At 49.8% G+C, this 15,765-nt stretch overlaps 2 protein-coding genes across 9 annotated transcripts in view; one reads left to right on the top strand and one right to left on the bottom strand.

Moving 5' to 3' along the window:
• The window catches only part of NEK1 (NIMA related kinase 1), a 107,342-nt gene extending 95,561 nt beyond the window's left edge, over nt 1–11,781 (bottom strand). For 5 of the 7 annotated variants that reach the window (XM_029076499.2, XM_039913751.1, XM_029076505.2 and 2 more), the window contains exon 1: nt 11,666–11,781. The gene's annotated coding sequence lies outside the window, so the exon portion shown is untranslated. The remainder of the gene's footprint in view (nt 1–11,665) is intronic. The other 2 variants (XM_029076501.2, XM_029076506.2) reach the window with 1 other exon arrangement.
• Nucleotides 11,782–11,943: 162 nt separating this feature from the next.
• Nucleotides 11,944–15,765, top strand: part of CLCN3 (chloride voltage-gated channel 3) — an 89,683-nt gene continuing 85,861 nt past the window's right edge. Inside the window, exon 1 of one of the 2 annotated variants that reach the window (XM_007673030.2) lies at nt 11,944–12,260. The gene's annotated coding sequence lies outside the window, so the exon portion shown is untranslated. The remainder of the gene's footprint in view (nt 12,261–15,765) is intronic. The other variant, XM_029076508.1, reaches the window with a different exon arrangement.

Here is a 15,765-nt window from a genome sequence, read left to right as displayed (position 1 = left end):
GTCACTGAGGCCCAGAGAAGTGCAGTGACTTGCCCACGGTCCCACAGCTGACAAGTGGCAGAACGGGGAATCATTCATTCATTCCATAGTATTTATTGAGTGCTTACTATGTGCAGAGCACTGTACTAAGCGCTTGGAATGGACAAATCAGTAACAGATAGAGACAGTCCCTGCCGTTTGACGGGCTTACGGTCTCATCGGGGGAGACGGACAGACAAGAACAACAGCAGTAAATAGGATCAAGGGGATGAACATCTCATTAAAACAACAGCAGAAAAATAGAATCAAGGGGATGGACATCTCATTAACAAAATAAATAAGGTGATGAAGATCTATACAGTTGAGCGGACGAGTACAGTGCTGAGGGGATGGGAAGGGGGAGGGGGAGGAGCAGAGGGAAAGGGGGGAAAAGAGGGCTTAGCTGAGGAGAGGAGAGGCGAGGGGGGTTAGAGAGGGAGCAGAGGGTCCCCTGACTCTCAAGGCCCCGGCTCTTTCCCCTGAGCCATGCTGCTTCTCTATAGTTTCAACATTCACAGCAGGTGCTTGGAGAAATCAAGTGATAGCTGCCATCATTAAGAGGGGGGACGTCTAACACCCTGGTGTTTTCCCTCAAATAACCTATGGTCTAACGATCTCATCCTCTCAAGACTTCTCAGCTGCCGTGGACACTGCAGGCCACCCCTTTCTTCTTGAAATTTTACGCCTCCTTGGCGTCACTGACACCGACCCCTCTTGTTTCTCCTCCTCTCTTTTTGGCTCCTCCTCTGCCTCCCACCCTCTGATAGTGGGGGGCCCTCAAGGCTCATTTCCAGCTCCCCCTTCTCTTCTCCATCGATTCCCACGACCCCACCTCTACGCAGATGATTCCCCCTTCTCCGTTTCCAGACTTGACCTCATTCCTTCCCTGACAACTCACATTTCCTCCAAGCCGGATGTCCCTCTGACACCTCAAACTAAACGTGACCCAAATTGAACTCGTTCTCTTCCCTGACCTCACCCTGACCGCCCCATGTCTTTCCTTTCGCTGGAAACAAGACCACTCTCCTCCCTATCTCACAAGCCTGTAAACTTGGCCTCGTCCTTGACTCATCTCTCTACATATTCAGTTACCAAATCCTGAAAAAACATTCAGTATATGTCTCCCCACTCCTCAAGAACCTCCAGTGGTTGCCTAGCCACCTCCTCCTCAAACTAAAACTCCTTACTGTCGTCTTTAAAGCACTCGTCAGCTCGCCCCCGTTGCACTGTACCCTCCGAAGTGCTTAATACAACGCTCTGCACCCAATAAGTGCTCAATGCACCTACTGAGTGCTCAATAATTCCACTGATGATTATAATCCCTTCTCAAGTCTTCTAACAATCCTAAATTTTCCCTCTACCATTAACATCCTCTCTAATACCCCACTGGAGTCCACTACTTGAATTTACCCGGTTTATTCTAGAACATAAAACTCTTCCATGCATTTTAGGTCTTTTGTTCCCCAAGGCCAATATAATGCTCTAAATTGTCAGCTGTGTGACTGTAGGCAAGTCACTTCACTTCTCTGTGCCTCGGTTCCCTCATCTGTAAAATGGGGATTAACTGTGAGTCTCATGTGGGACAACCTGATGACCCTGTATCTACCCCAGCGCTTAGAACAGTGCTCTGCACATAGTAAGCGCTTAACAAATACCAACATTATTATTATCTGAGTTCTCAGTCCCATGTTACTGCCATGAGCTAAATAAATTACAATATCTGAATGTAAAACTCAGAGAGGTGACAATCTGCTCATGTTCGCAGTAAGCTCTACTTTCAAACCTAGAGAAGCAGCGTGGCGCCGTGGAAAGAGCATGGGCTTTGGAGTCAGGGCTCATGAGTTCGAATCCCAGCTCTGCCACTTGTCAGCTGTGTGACTGTGGGCAAGTCACTTCACTTCTCTGTGCCTCAGTTCCCTCATCTGTAAAATGGGGATGAAGACTGTGAGCCCCACGTGGGACAACCTGATTCCCCTGTGTCTACCCCAGCGCTTAGAACAGTGCTCGGCACATAGTAAGCGCTTAACAAATACCAACATTATTTATTATTATTATTAAACCTTGGCTCCAAACTCTTGTATGTGTGTTTAGAGAAAGCTCTTAGTTTAGAGTACTTAGAGCATATTCTGTCTTCAAACAGTGTCTCCAAGGTCCTGTTTTGGTCAGAGGAAGTCTTCTGACTAGAAAACATTTCTCCAAATTCATAGAACTTTGGATATGGTTCTTTTCAGATGTCGATTTCACGTTTGCCCCTTCCTTCAAAACCTTTCCAAATGTTAATTTTCAGTCTTATTTATCGTCCTCGACATCGAGTACCTCCTGTGTTGGCTGCGCTAGCACGTATACTCGAAGTAAAAGGAGAGGTTCCTGTCTCGGAGAAAATTTGGGGGTACTGTACTCCCCCAAGCGCTTAGTGTAGTGTTCTGCACACAGTAAGTGCTCAATAAAAACCATTGATTGATTGAGAAAAATGACACACATACACACAGACACCGATGGAGGGAATATAGTCAGGGTTGGCAAGGAGCTCATTTGCCTCTTGAAGGTGGGAACGGGGATGGATGGTAGACTGCAGCGTGGCTCAGTGGAAAGAGCCCGGGCTTGGGAGTCAGAGGTCATGGGTTCGAATCCCAGCTCTGCCACTTGTCAGCTGTGTGACTGTGGGCAAGTCACTTCACTTCTCTGTGCCTCAGTTACCTCATCTGTAAACTGGGGATTAACTGCGAGCCTCACGTGGGACAACCCGATGACCCTGTATCTCCCCCAGCGCTTAGAACAGTGCTCTGCACGTAGTAAACGCTTAACAAATACCAACATCAGACTGGGCAGTGTGTTCCCGGCTGAGTGCAGGGCTGGCCGCCGCCCGGACCGCCCAATTCCCCCTTGATGGCACGGACGGGACAGAGTCGTGGCCGCGAGGGCAGCCCTGATTCCAATTTGCAGCCGACCCCCCTCCTTCCCGAGAACAGTCCGGCAAGCAGCCCCAAAATCTGCTTCGATCCCGCAGTCCCCATCCCCCTGGGATGAGGGCTTTAATCATGTCTTCAGGCACTCCGGCCTCAAGTCTGCCCTCATCACACACGCACAGGGTTCAACAGAACGATGTTTTAGCCCAGCTTTAGCCACTTGCTTACTAGGTGACCTTGGGCAAGATGCGCAGCCATGAGAAACAGCGTGCTCAGTGGAAAGAGCACGGGCTGGGGAGGCAGAGGTCATGGGTTCAAATCCCAGATCTGCTGCTTATCAGCTGTGTGACTTTGGGCAAACCACTTAACCTCCCTGAGCCTCAGTGACCTCATGTGTAAAATGGGGACGAAGACTGGGAGCCCCACGTGGGATGACCTGATCACCTTATATCCCCCCTGTGCTTAGAACAATGCCTTGCATATAGCAAGCGCTTAACAAATGCCATCATTATTATTATTAAAGTTTTAAATGGTGTTATTAACTTGAGTAGAATAGTAAAAAAGGGTAATCGTGATGAACATTTTCTCTAAATTGATATTTTTTCCACTCTGAATTTTCTCCCTTTCCAATGATCTGCCTAGCAACAGCTTCAGGGACTCAGCAGTGGCTCCGGAGTTTGTGCCACCTGGTGGACGAGATCTGCCACTGCGGCCTCACACCGCAGGTCAGCCTTGGTCAGCACAAAATAATAATAATAATTATAATAATAATAATAATGTTCTTATTTGTTAAGCGCTTACTATGTGCAGAGCACTATTCTAAGCACTGGGGGAAATGCAGGGTAATCAGGTTGCCCCATGTGAGGCTCACCGTCTTAACCAGCGTGGCTCAGTGGTAAGAGCCCGGCCCTGGGAGTCCGAGGTCATGGGTTCGAATCCCGCCTCTGCCACTTGTCAGCTGGGTGACTGCGGGCAAGTCACTTCACTTCTCTGGGCCTCAGTTACCTCATCTGGAAAATGGGGATTAACTGTGAGCACCATGTGTGACATCCTGATGACCCTGTATCTCCCCCAGCGCTTAGAACAGTACTCTGCACATAGTAAGTGCTTAACAAATACCAACATTATTATTACTATTATTAATCCCCATTTTACAGATGAGGTAACTGAGGCACAGAGAAGTCAAGTGACTTGCCCAAAGTCACTTTAATAGAATGTGTTATATAATAATGATAATAATGGTGGTATTTGTTAAGTGCTTACTTTGTGCAAAGCACTGTTCTAAGCGCTGGGGGATACAGGTGATCAGGTTGTCCCATGCGGGGGTCACAGTTTTAGTCCCCATTTTACAGATGAGGTCACTGAGGCCCAGAAAAGTCAAGTGACTTGCCCCAAGTCACACAGCTGGCAAGTGGCGGAGCCGGAATTAGAACTCACGACCTCTGACTCCCAAGCCCGGGCTCTTTCCACTGAGCCTCGCTATATATCAATATATAATCCTATATTATATTATTATTAAGTGCTAACCGTGTGCCAGGCACTGTTCTAAGCGCTGGGGTGGACACAACTTCTTTGAGGCAGGGAAAAAACGAGACACTCAGGGCAACACAACAATAATAATAATTGTGGTATTTGTAAAGTGCTTACTATGTGCCAGGCACTATCCTGAACGCTGGGGTGGATACACACAAATAGGGGTGGACACGGTCCCTGTCCCTCGTGGGGCTCACAGTCTCCATCCCCATTTTACAGAGGAGGTAACTGAGGCCCCGATAAGTGAAGCCCTATATATTTTGTTAATGAGATGTACATCACCTTGATTCTATTTATTTGCCATTGTTTTAATGAGATGTTCATCCCCTTGATTCTAAATAAATTGCTATTGTTCTTGTCTGTCCGTCTCCCCCGATTAGACTGTAAGCCCGTCAATGGGCAGGGACTGTCTCTGTCTGTAGCCGATTTGTACATTTCAAGCGCTTAGTACAGTTATCTGCACATAGTAAGCGCTCAATAAATACTATTGAATGAATGAATGAAGCGACTTGCCTAAGGTCACACAGCAGACAAGTGGCAAAGCCCGGATTAGAACCCACTGGGGATCGAGATGGTGAGCCCCACATGGGACAAGGACAGTGTCCAACCTGATTACCTTATATCATAATAAGAGTATTCGTTAAGCGCTTACTATGTATCAAGCACTGTTCGAAGCGCTGGTACTATTTTATCTACCCCAGTGCACAGTACAGTGCTTGCCACCTAGGTAGGTGCAGAGCAAAAGTCACAGTTATTAGTATTTATCTTGATAATGTTGTCTTGTTTTTGTTTTGTTCTGTTCTGCTCTGCCGTCCGTCTCCCCCGATTAGACGGTGAGCCCGTCATTGGGCAGGGGTGGTCTCTATCTGTTGCCAAATTTTACATTCCCAGCGCTCTGCACAGAGTAAGCGCTCAATAAATACTACTGAATGAACTCCCAAGCCCATGTCCTATCCACTCGGCCAGGCTACTACACAATACCTGGGATGGAGGGCAGGGGGAGGAGGCAAACATGAGACTAAGGACGCTCAGACTCACACATATGCTAGGAAGGACACACTGTGAAAATGTGTCAACAGTTTACCATCTGCCAAAACCTCAAAATCATCATGTCTAAGATGGAACTCCTGAGGGCCCTGCCGCTAGACCCCACAGAGGCAGAAGCTCGGACCGAAATGGAGAGCAAATCTCTTGAATGGGTCCGTGCAGCACAGATACCTTCTAGACACCCCTGGAGGAAAGGCCGCCGGAGAGCAGATTTCGGAGTCCTCCGTTACCACACGTCTTTGTATTGGGGTTTCATTGGTTCTTCCATTTCAGCCTTTCTCCCACAAAAAAATTTACTACTGACCCCCTTTAATTAGAGTTTCTCTCTTGGGTTGCATCACCCTTCTCGATTCACTCTTCAAGGAGTTAGTGGTGCTTTTACTGAGAAAATGCCCGAAGCTTTCTGCGAAAGGATTCCTAGTTCCAGGTCAAGTAAGCGGTGACACAGCCTCAACCCGTTTTAAAATAGATCGGCTTTTCACTTGCCTTGCAGCAATCGCAAAAACAAGTCTCACTGTCTCCTAAATTAGGCTCCCAGGTGACTGTCCCTTCCATTTGTGGTATTTGTTAAGCGCTTACTATGTGCAAAGCACTGTTCTAAGTGCTGGGTAGATACAAGGTAATTAGGTTGTCCCACGTGGGGCTCGCAGTCTTCATCCCCATTTTACAGATGAGGCAACTGAGGCCCAGAGAAGTGAAGTGACTTGCCCAAAGTCACACAGCTGACAAGTGGCAGAGCCGGGATTAGAACCCATGGCCTCTGACTCCCAAGCCCGGGCTCTTTCCACTGAGCCACGCTGCTTCTCCCCATTTGTGGAGCTAAACTTGTGAGCCACAGCTCCACAGGATTCTATTTATCGTGATTATGTTATCTTGTTTTTGTCCGTCCGTCTCCCCCGATTAGACTGTGAGCCCGTCATTAATAATGTTGGTATTTGTTAAGCGCTTACTATGTGCAGAGCACTGTTCTAAGCGCTGGGGTAGACACAGGGGAATCGGGTTGTCCCACGTGGGGCTCACAGTCTTCATCGCCATTTTACAGATGAGGTCACTGAGGCCCAGAGAAGTGAAGTGACTTGCCCACAGTCACCCAGCTGACAAGTGGCAGAGCTGGGATTCGAACTCATGACCTCTGACTCCAGAGCCCGTGCTTTTTCCACTGAGCCACGCTGCTTCTCTTGGGCAGGGATGGTCTCCATCTGTTGCCAAATTGTATATTCTTAATACAGTGCTTAGTACAGTGCTCTGCACATAGCAAATGCTCAATAAATACTATTGAATGAATGAATGAACAGGAGATGTGTTACTTGGGCTGTTCTAAACTAACACCGTAATCAGAGACACCTCAAAAACTGATTCTGTTTCTGGTTAAGAGGGTGTGTTGCCGTAAACTGAATTCATTCTGTTTTGACCTAAGACATGCCCCTTATGGATAGGGAACGGGTCTACCAACTCTGCTATACTGTACTCCCCCAACCGCTTAGTGCAGTGCTCTGCACACAATAAGCACTCAGTAAAAATGACTGATTAATTTGATTTTCATAAGAGAAGCTGCTGTTTAATGCTTCTATGTGACTTTCACCCACCAGAACTTTGGCTCCTATCTACTAGTACTACTACTACTAATGATGGTTTTTGTTAAGCGCTTACTATGTGCAAAGCACTGTTTTAAGTGCTTGGGGGGGGGGTACAAGGTGATCAGGTTGTTCTACATGGGGCTCACAGTCTGCATCCCCATTTTACAGATGAGGTAACTGAGGCCCAGAAAAGTTAAGCGACTTGCCCAAAGTCACACAGCTGACAAGCGGCAGAGTCGGCATTAGAACCCATGACCTCTGACTCCCAAGCCCGTGAGCTTTCCATGGAGCCACTCTGCTCTTCTGAACTAATTTTCAAAGACCAACTCACTTCATTAGAATCTATAATATAATGAATTAGTTAATCAATTAATGATTCAATCACATTTATGAGTGCCTATTGTGTACTGTACTAAGCACTGTACTAAGCACTTGGGAGAGTATAATAGGACAGAGTTGAAAGACATGTTCCCTGCCCGCCACGAGCTTATGGTCTAGAGGATCAAGCACTTCGGACAAGCCAGGAATATCTCAATCTAATATCTCAATCCGATCTAATATTGTTGGTATTTGTTAAGCGCTTACTACGTGCAAAGCACTGTTCTAGGCACTGGGGGTAGATACAGGGGAATGAGGTTGTCCCACATGAGGCTCACAGTCTTCACCCCCATTTTACAGATGAGGGAACTGAGGCACAGAGAAGTGAAGTGATTTGCTCACAGTCACACAGCTGACAAGGGGCAGATTCGGGATTTGAACCCATGACCTCTGACTCTGCTTAGACCACATGAAAACAAATAATAATAATAATGTTGGTATTTGTTAAGCGCCTACTAGGTGCACGGCACTGTTCTAAGCACTGGGGGAGATACAGGGTCATCAGGTTGTTCCATGTGAGGCTCACAGTTAATCCCCATTTGACAGATCAGGAAACTGAGGCCCAGCAGACGAGTGGCAGAGCGGGATTCGTACCCATGACCGCAGACTCCCAAGCCCGGGCTCTTTCCACTGAGCCACGCTTTATATCATTTATTACTCTGTTTATTTTGTTAATGAGGTGTCTACATCTGATTCTATTGATCTTGATGATGTCTGCACCAGACGGCTTGTTTTGTTCTCTTTTTCTTTGCTCATCCGTCTGTCTCCCCCGTTTAGACTGTGAGTCACTCACTGGGCAGGGGTGGTCCATTCCAAGCGCTCAGTACAACACTCTGCACATAGTAAGCGCTCAATAAATACGACTGACTGAATGACTGTCCCTCAGGGGCCCACACAACATGGCGATGGGCGTCTTCTCCCCTGTGAGCCCCTTCCAAGCGCTCAGTACAGAGCTCTGCATATAGTAAGCGCTCAATAAATATGATTGAATGAATGACTGAATGACCGTCCCTCAGGGGCCTGCACAACATGGCGGTGAGCGTCCTCTCGCCGTGACCCCGCTTTTGGGGCAAGGATTGTCTCATTATCCATTCCAAGCGCTTAGTACAGAGCTCTGCACATAGTAAGCGCTCAAAAAATACGACAATGAATGACTGAATGACCATCCCTCAGGGGCCCGGCCACCATGGCGGTGGGCGTCCTCTCCCGTGACCCCGTTTTGGGGCAAGGATGGTCTCATTGTCCATTCCAAGCGCTCAGTACAGAGCTCTGCACATAGCAAGCGCTCAATAAATGTGACTGAATGAATGACTGAATGAGCGTCCCTCAGGGCCTCAGCGACCCGCACAACATGGCGACAGGCGTCTTCTTCCCTGGGAGCTCCTTATTGGGCAGGGGTTGTCTCATTGTCCGTTCCAAGTGCTCAGTACAATGCTCTGCACATAGTAAGCACTCAATAAATACGACTGAATGAATGACTGAATGAGCGTCCCTCAGGGCCTCAAGGGCCCGCACAACATGGCGACGGGCGTCGTCTTCCCTGTGAGCCCCTTATTGGGCAGGGATTGTCTCATTTTCCATTCCAAGCGCTCAGGACAGAGCTCTGCACACAGTAAGCGCTCAAAAAATACTCTGCACATAGTAAGCGCTCAATAAATACGACTGAATGAATGACTGAATGAGCATCCCTCAGGGCCTCAGGGGCCCGCACAACATGGCAACAGGCGTCTTCTTCCCTGTGAGCCCCTTATTGGGCAGGGATGGTCTCATTGTCCATTCCAAGCGCTCAGTACAGAGCTCTGCATATAGTAAGCGCTCGATAAATACGACTGACTGAATGACTGAATGACCATCCCTCAGAACCTCAGGGGCCCGCAAAACACGGCAGCAGGTGTCCTCTCCCCTTGTGACCCCATTTTTGGGGCAAGGATTGTCTCATTGTCCATTCCAAGCGCTCAGTACAGAGTTCTGCATATAGTAAGCACTCAATAAATACGACTGACTGAATGACTGAATGAGCGTCCCTCAGGGCCTCAGGGGCCCGCACAACATGGCGGCGGGCGTCTTCTCCCCTGGGAGCTCCTTATTGGGCAGGGATGGTCTCATTGTCCGTTCCAAACGCTTGGTCCAGAGCTCTGCACATAGTAAGCACTCAAAAAATACTCTGCACGTAGTAAGTGCTCAATAAATACTCTGCACATAGTAAGAGCTCAAAAAATACGACTGAATGAATGACTAAATGAGCGTCCCTCAGGGGCCCGCACAACATGGCGGCGGGCGTCTTCTCCCCTGGGAGCCCCTTATTGGGCAGGGATGGTCTCATTGTCTGTTCCAAGCGCTCAGGACAGAGCTCTGCATATAATAAGCGCTCAAAAAAATACTCTGCATGAGTGTCTCTATCTGTTGCCGACTTGTTCATTCCAAGCGCTTAGTACAGTGCTCTGCCACATAGTAAGCGCTCAATAAATGCTATTGAATGAATGAAAAGCCTCCTACAGCTGCTGAGGTGGCTCTCAAACTAATAAAGAGAAGGAAGGATGAAGTCAGAGAAAACAGATCTTGGATGGGGGTGTTAATTCTCCCTGACCAACTCTGAGAGTTGTCTAGGGGTATCACTTGTTCTACTCCCTTCCCAGATTTGCAGCTCAGCTGGCCAGTCTCTGGCTATTAGTTGCTCTTGATTCTATTTAGTTGCCATTGTTTTTACGAGATGTTCTTCCCCTCCACTCTATTTATTGCCATTGTTCTCGTCTGTCCGTCTCCCCCGATTAGACTGTAAGCCCGTCAAACGGCAGGGATTGCCTCTATCTGTTGCTGACTTGGTCACTCCAAGCGCTTAGTACGGTGCTCTGCACATAGTAAGCGCTCAATAAACACTATTGAATGAATAAGCGCTCAAAAAATATGACTGAATTAATGAATGACAGTCCCTCAGGGGCCTGGACAATATGGTGGCAGTCGTCCTCTCCCCTGTGACCCCGTTATTGGGCAGGGGCTCATTGTCCATTCTAAGCGCTCAGTACAGAGCTCTGTGTATAATAAGCCCTCAAAAAATATGAATGACTGAATGACAGTCCTTCAGGGGCCCGGCCCCCATGGTGGGGGGGCGGGCGTCCTCTCCCCTGTGACCCCGTTATTGGGCAGGGATGGTCTCATTGTCCGTTCCAAGCGCTCAGTACAGAGCTCTGCATATAATAAGCGCTCAAAAAATACTCTGCACCGAGGAAGCGCTCAAAAAATACGACTGAATGAATGAATGACTGAGTGACGGTCCCTGAGGGGCCCGGCCCCCATGATGGCGGGTGGGCGTCCTCTCCCCTGTGACCCCGTTATTGGGCAGGCATGGTCTCAATGTCCGTTGCAAGCGCTCAGTACAGAGCTCTGCATATAATAAGCCCTCAAAAAATACTCTGCACCGAGGAAGCGCTCAAAAAATACGACTGAATGACTGACTGGATGACGGTCCCTCAGGGGCCCGGCCCCCATGATGGCGGGTGGGCGTCCTCTCCCCTGTGACCCCGTTATTGGGCAGGGATGGTCTCATTGTCCGTTCCAAGCGCTCAGTACAGAGCTCTGCATATAATAAGCGCTCAAAAAATACTCTGCACCGAGGAAGCGCTCAAAAAATACGACTGAATGAATGAATGACTGAGTGACGGTCCCTGAGGGGCCCGGCCCCCATGATGGCGGGTGGGCGTCCTCTCCCCTGTGACCCCGTTATTGGGCAGGCATGGTCTCAATGTCCGTTGCAAGCGCTCAGTACAGAGCTCTGCATTATAATAAGCGCTCAAAACCTACTCTGCACCGAGGAAGCGCTCAAAAAATACGACTGAATGAATGACCGAATGACTGAATGACGGGCCCTCAGAGGCCCGGCCAAGATGGCGGCGGGCGTCCTCTTCCCCCAGGCGCGGGAGGCCCGCCAACGTGCGCCGCTTACGTGATGACGTCAGATGAGACGTCGCCGCCCGACGCCGGCCGTTCACGGGGGGAGGGGGCGCAGGAACGCCAACGTAGCCGTCCCCTGCCTCCCCCGCCTGGCTTCTGTCGCCCGTGGGCGAGGCGGGCCCAGCGGAGCCCTCTCCCTGGCCCGGCGACGGCTGTGTCACCGGGGGGGGGGGGGGCGGGTCCGGCGGGCTGCTCCCGGAAACCCCCCTCCCACCCCTAGGAGCGCAGCGTCCCGCAGAGAGTGCGGGGTGAACGTACCCTTGCGACGACGGCGGGGGGGGGCGGGGGGAGCTCCCTGGGGGGTAGAAGAGCGGGCTCCGCCGCCGCTCTCGGCGGTTGCCACGGCCGCCGGGCGGCCCTAGCAACGGCGTGTCTCGGAAAGCGGCGGGGGAGGCCGCAGGACGGCCGTTTCCCCGCCCCGCGGGGCGTCTGCGCCTGCGCGCCGCGCTCCACCAATGGGAGCCCGCCGTCCCTCGAACCGACCAATCAGAGGGCGAGGCGGCGGGGCCGCTCCTCCGCCGGCCTCCTTTATTCTAAGGGCGAGGAGCGATGCCCGCCGGGAAATTGGCCGTTTTTTCCCACGGTCGCGCCCCGGCGGCGTCGCTTTCCAGCTCCTTGGCGGTGGGTCCGGCCTCCCCCTTTTCCCACTAGCCGGGCCCGGGGGGAGGAGATGAGGGCGGGGAGCTGAGCCTCGGGGGCGTCCGGGCCGAGCCCTCCCTCCAGCCCCGGGATGGAGGCCGGAGCGCCGTGAGAACCGCCGGGCCGCGCAGCGTGGAGGTACCCAGCCTGAGCAGCACAGGCCCGCTTTGAGCCCGGCCGCAGCCATGCCGTGCAACTGCAGCAGCAGCAGGAGGTAAGACAAGAGCAGCCGAGCCCAGCGCCTGCTTCCCCTGGCTCCCCAGGTGGGCTGCCCGCCTGGCAGCAGCCGTGGGAATAATAATAATAATAATACTAATGTTGGTCTTTGTTAAGCGCTTACTATGTGCAGAACACCGTTCTAAGCGCTGGGGGAGATTTACAGGGTCCTCAGGTTGTCCCACGTGAGGCTCCCAGTCTTCATCCCCATTTTCCAGATGAGGGAACTGAGGCACAGAGAAGTGAAGTGACTTGTCCACAGCCATTCATTCAATAGTATTTATTGAGCGCTTACTATGTGCAGGGCGCCGTTCTAAGCGCTGGGGGGAGATTTACAGGGTCCTCAGGTTGTCCCACGTGAGGCTCACAATCTTCATCCCCATTTTCCAGATGAGGGAACTGAGGCACAGAGAAGTGAAGTGACTTGCCCACAGTCACACAGCTGACCCCGGGCAACCCTGGCAGCTGCGCTGAGCTGCTGCTTTCACCAGCTGCCTCCTCCTGCTGCTGGGCCGCCCCCTCCAGCCCGTCCGCCTGCCTTTCTCTAGACTGGGAGCTCCTTGCGGGCAGGGAATCTCTCGGCGCATTGTATTGCACCCTCCCCAAATAAGTAAAATAAATTAGGGTGTGTGGTAAGCGCTTACTATGTGCCAAGCACCGTTCTAAGCACTGGGGGGGATACGAGGTGATCAGGTTGTCCCACGTGGGGCTCACAGTTTTCATCCCCATTTGACAGATGAGGGAATTGAAAAGTGAAGTGACTTGGCCGAGGTCACACAGCTGACGAGCGGCGGAGCCGGGATGAGAACCTGTGACCTCTGACTCCCAAGCCCGCGCTCTTTCCACTGAGGCACCAAGCGCTTACTCCAGTGCTTGGCACGGAGTAAGGTCTCCAATAATAATAATGATGGCACTTGTTAAGGGCTTACTCTGTGCCCAGCACTGTTCTAAGCACTGGGGTAGATGATGATAACGATGGTGTTGGTTAAGCGCTTACTGTGTGCCGAGCACTGTTCTAAGCACTGGGGGGACACAAGGTGATCAGGCTGTCCCACGTGGGGTTCACCGTCTCCATCCCCATTTTACAGATGAGGGAACTGAGGCCCAGAGAAGCGACTTGCCCAAAGTCACCCAGCTGACAAGTGGCGGAGCCGGGATTGGAACCCATGGCCTCTGACTTTCAAGCCCGGTTTCTTCCCATTAAGCCACGCTGCTTCTCTAACAGTATGAATAATAATAATGGTGGTGTTTATTAAGCACTTACTATGCGCCAGGCACTGTTCTAAGCGCAGGGGTATCTACCAGATAAGAGGGTTGGACACAGTAATCCCACATGGGGCTCGCAGTCTTAATCTCCATTTTACAGGTGAGGGAAACCAGGCATAGAGGAAGTGAAGTGACTTGCCCAAGGTCACACAGCAGACAAGGGGCAGAGCCGGCATTCGAACCCATGACCTTTGACTCCCAGGCCCGAGCTCTGACCACTAGGCCAGGAGTATGTGTTTGGGTCTGCACCAGAGTGAGTGTGGCCTTGTGTTCATTCATCCAATCATATTTATTGAGCGCTCACTGCGTGCAGAGCACTGTGCTAAGCGCTTGGAAAGCACAATTCGGCAACAGAGTCAATCCCCACCCGACATCTGCTTTTGCATCTCTGCCACCTCTTTCTTTGTATCTTTCCGACTCACTCGTCTGCCCTGTTTCCTTCTTACAGTCTTCAAGAATGGACCCTCTCTGTGGACAGGGAACGTGTCCACAGACTCTGTTGGATTGTAATATTTGTGGTATTTGTTAAGCACTTTCTATGTTCCAGGCACTGTACTGGGATGGATGCGGTCCCTGTCCCACATGGGGGCTACAGTCTCAATGTCCATTTAACAGATGAGGTAATTGAGGCAATAGAGAAGGGAAGTTATTTGCCCAGGCTCACACAGCAGGCACGTGCCTGAGTGGGATTAGAACCCATGACCTTCTGACTTGCAGGCCTAGGCTCTATCCACTATGCCATGCTGCTTCTCCATTCCAAACACTCAGGGTAGAGCTCTGCACATAGTAAGCGCTCAGTAAATGCCATTGATTGATTCCTTACGAGCCAGGATGTGTCAGCTAATTCTGTTGGATTGTCCTCTCCCAAGCGCTTAGTACACTGCTGTGCACATAATAAGTGCTCAAAAAGTACTATTGATCGATTGACTGTAAGATCATTATGGGCAGGGAATGTGTCTGCTGATTCTGTTGTATTGTACTCTCCCAAGCGCTTAGTACAGGGCTCTGCACGTAGTAAGCGCTCAGTAAATATCATTGATTGACTGTAAGCTTGTTATGGGCAGGGAATACCATTAATTGATTCCCTCCAGCCCTCCTCTGAAAACCACTTTTGGGACCCTGATGAAGCTTTAGAAAGTTACTTGACTTTTATTTCCTTGAAATTGCCCCAAACATGATTTTTCAAAATTACTTATTTTTAAAAGGGGTTTATTGGGTCTTCCTGTGTCTTTTGGTCACGGAGGAAGACCCCTTCTTTCAGATTTTTACATCCTTTTCTCTAAAGATTTCCCCCTGAGACTGGCAAATTTCCTTCTCAGAGAAAGTGAATGTTACAACTCGCAAGCTGATGTAGGAGGGTAATATGTGGTTTGAATAGTTTGGAAAAGTACCTAGATTTCTGGGCTGAAATATTGAATTTAAAAGAGGAAATAAGGTATGCCTACAGGAAGCATAGAAGTCCATTAAAATGGACCTGGGACGCATCCTTAATTAAAAATATCCTTTTTAATGGGCCCTGGCAAAATAAAAATAGGCTACAGGTCCAGGATGTAATGCTAAGCTTTTAAGGGTGAAAATTAAAATATTTTGAACATGAAACTAAGTGTTTTTCAAGCACTTGGAAAGGTTTTCTGGTGATTACTAATAAGTTGTTGAGGAAATCCTAGGTAAAAAAAGAAAGCTCTATGTTGAAGATGGGAAGTTAAGGAGTTTATTGATTCCGGAACCTAGGAAAGTATGATTTAGAATATGGAAAATCGGAAAGGCCTTACCTTTTAATTTTTCGTGGTTCTCTCCTTTTAATGTTCAAGTATTTTGATGTGGAATCTCACTGTGGGTTTGTTATCCCTATTCTAAGTACACTTGTGTGGGTAGGAATCCCTTTTTTGCCATGCTGTGTACTTGGAGTGGGCAAACCCAACGTACATGCCAGTTGGTGTCATAGCAAACAAGTTCCCCTCCCTGGCAAACCAGCTTTTTGCAGTGTCTCACCTCTCGTATTCCACTATTGCCCAAGAAGTGTGGGCAGCCCTTTCCACCCTTTTCCCATTTCCCAGCTGCTAGTTCCTACGGAGGAGACAAGGGCAGTATAGGAAGAGTAGTGAGCCCTACCGAACCTCCTACCACTTTTCCATGCCCCCCACTTGGCATAATAATGATAATAATAGCAATTGTGGTAGGTAAGTTAAGTGCTTACAACGTGCCAACCACTAAACTAAGGTAGATACAAGATTATC

This window comes from Ornithorhynchus anatinus, chromosome 12 (genome assembly GCF_004115215.2).
Source record: "Ornithorhynchus anatinus isolate Pmale09 chromosome 12, mOrnAna1.pri.v4, whole genome shotgun sequence".
NCBI lineage: Eukaryota > Metazoa > Chordata > Mammalia > Monotremata > Ornithorhynchidae > Ornithorhynchus > Ornithorhynchus anatinus.
Note: the sequence above shows the minus strand (reverse complement) of the source record. Positions and strands in the feature narration are given on the sequence as shown.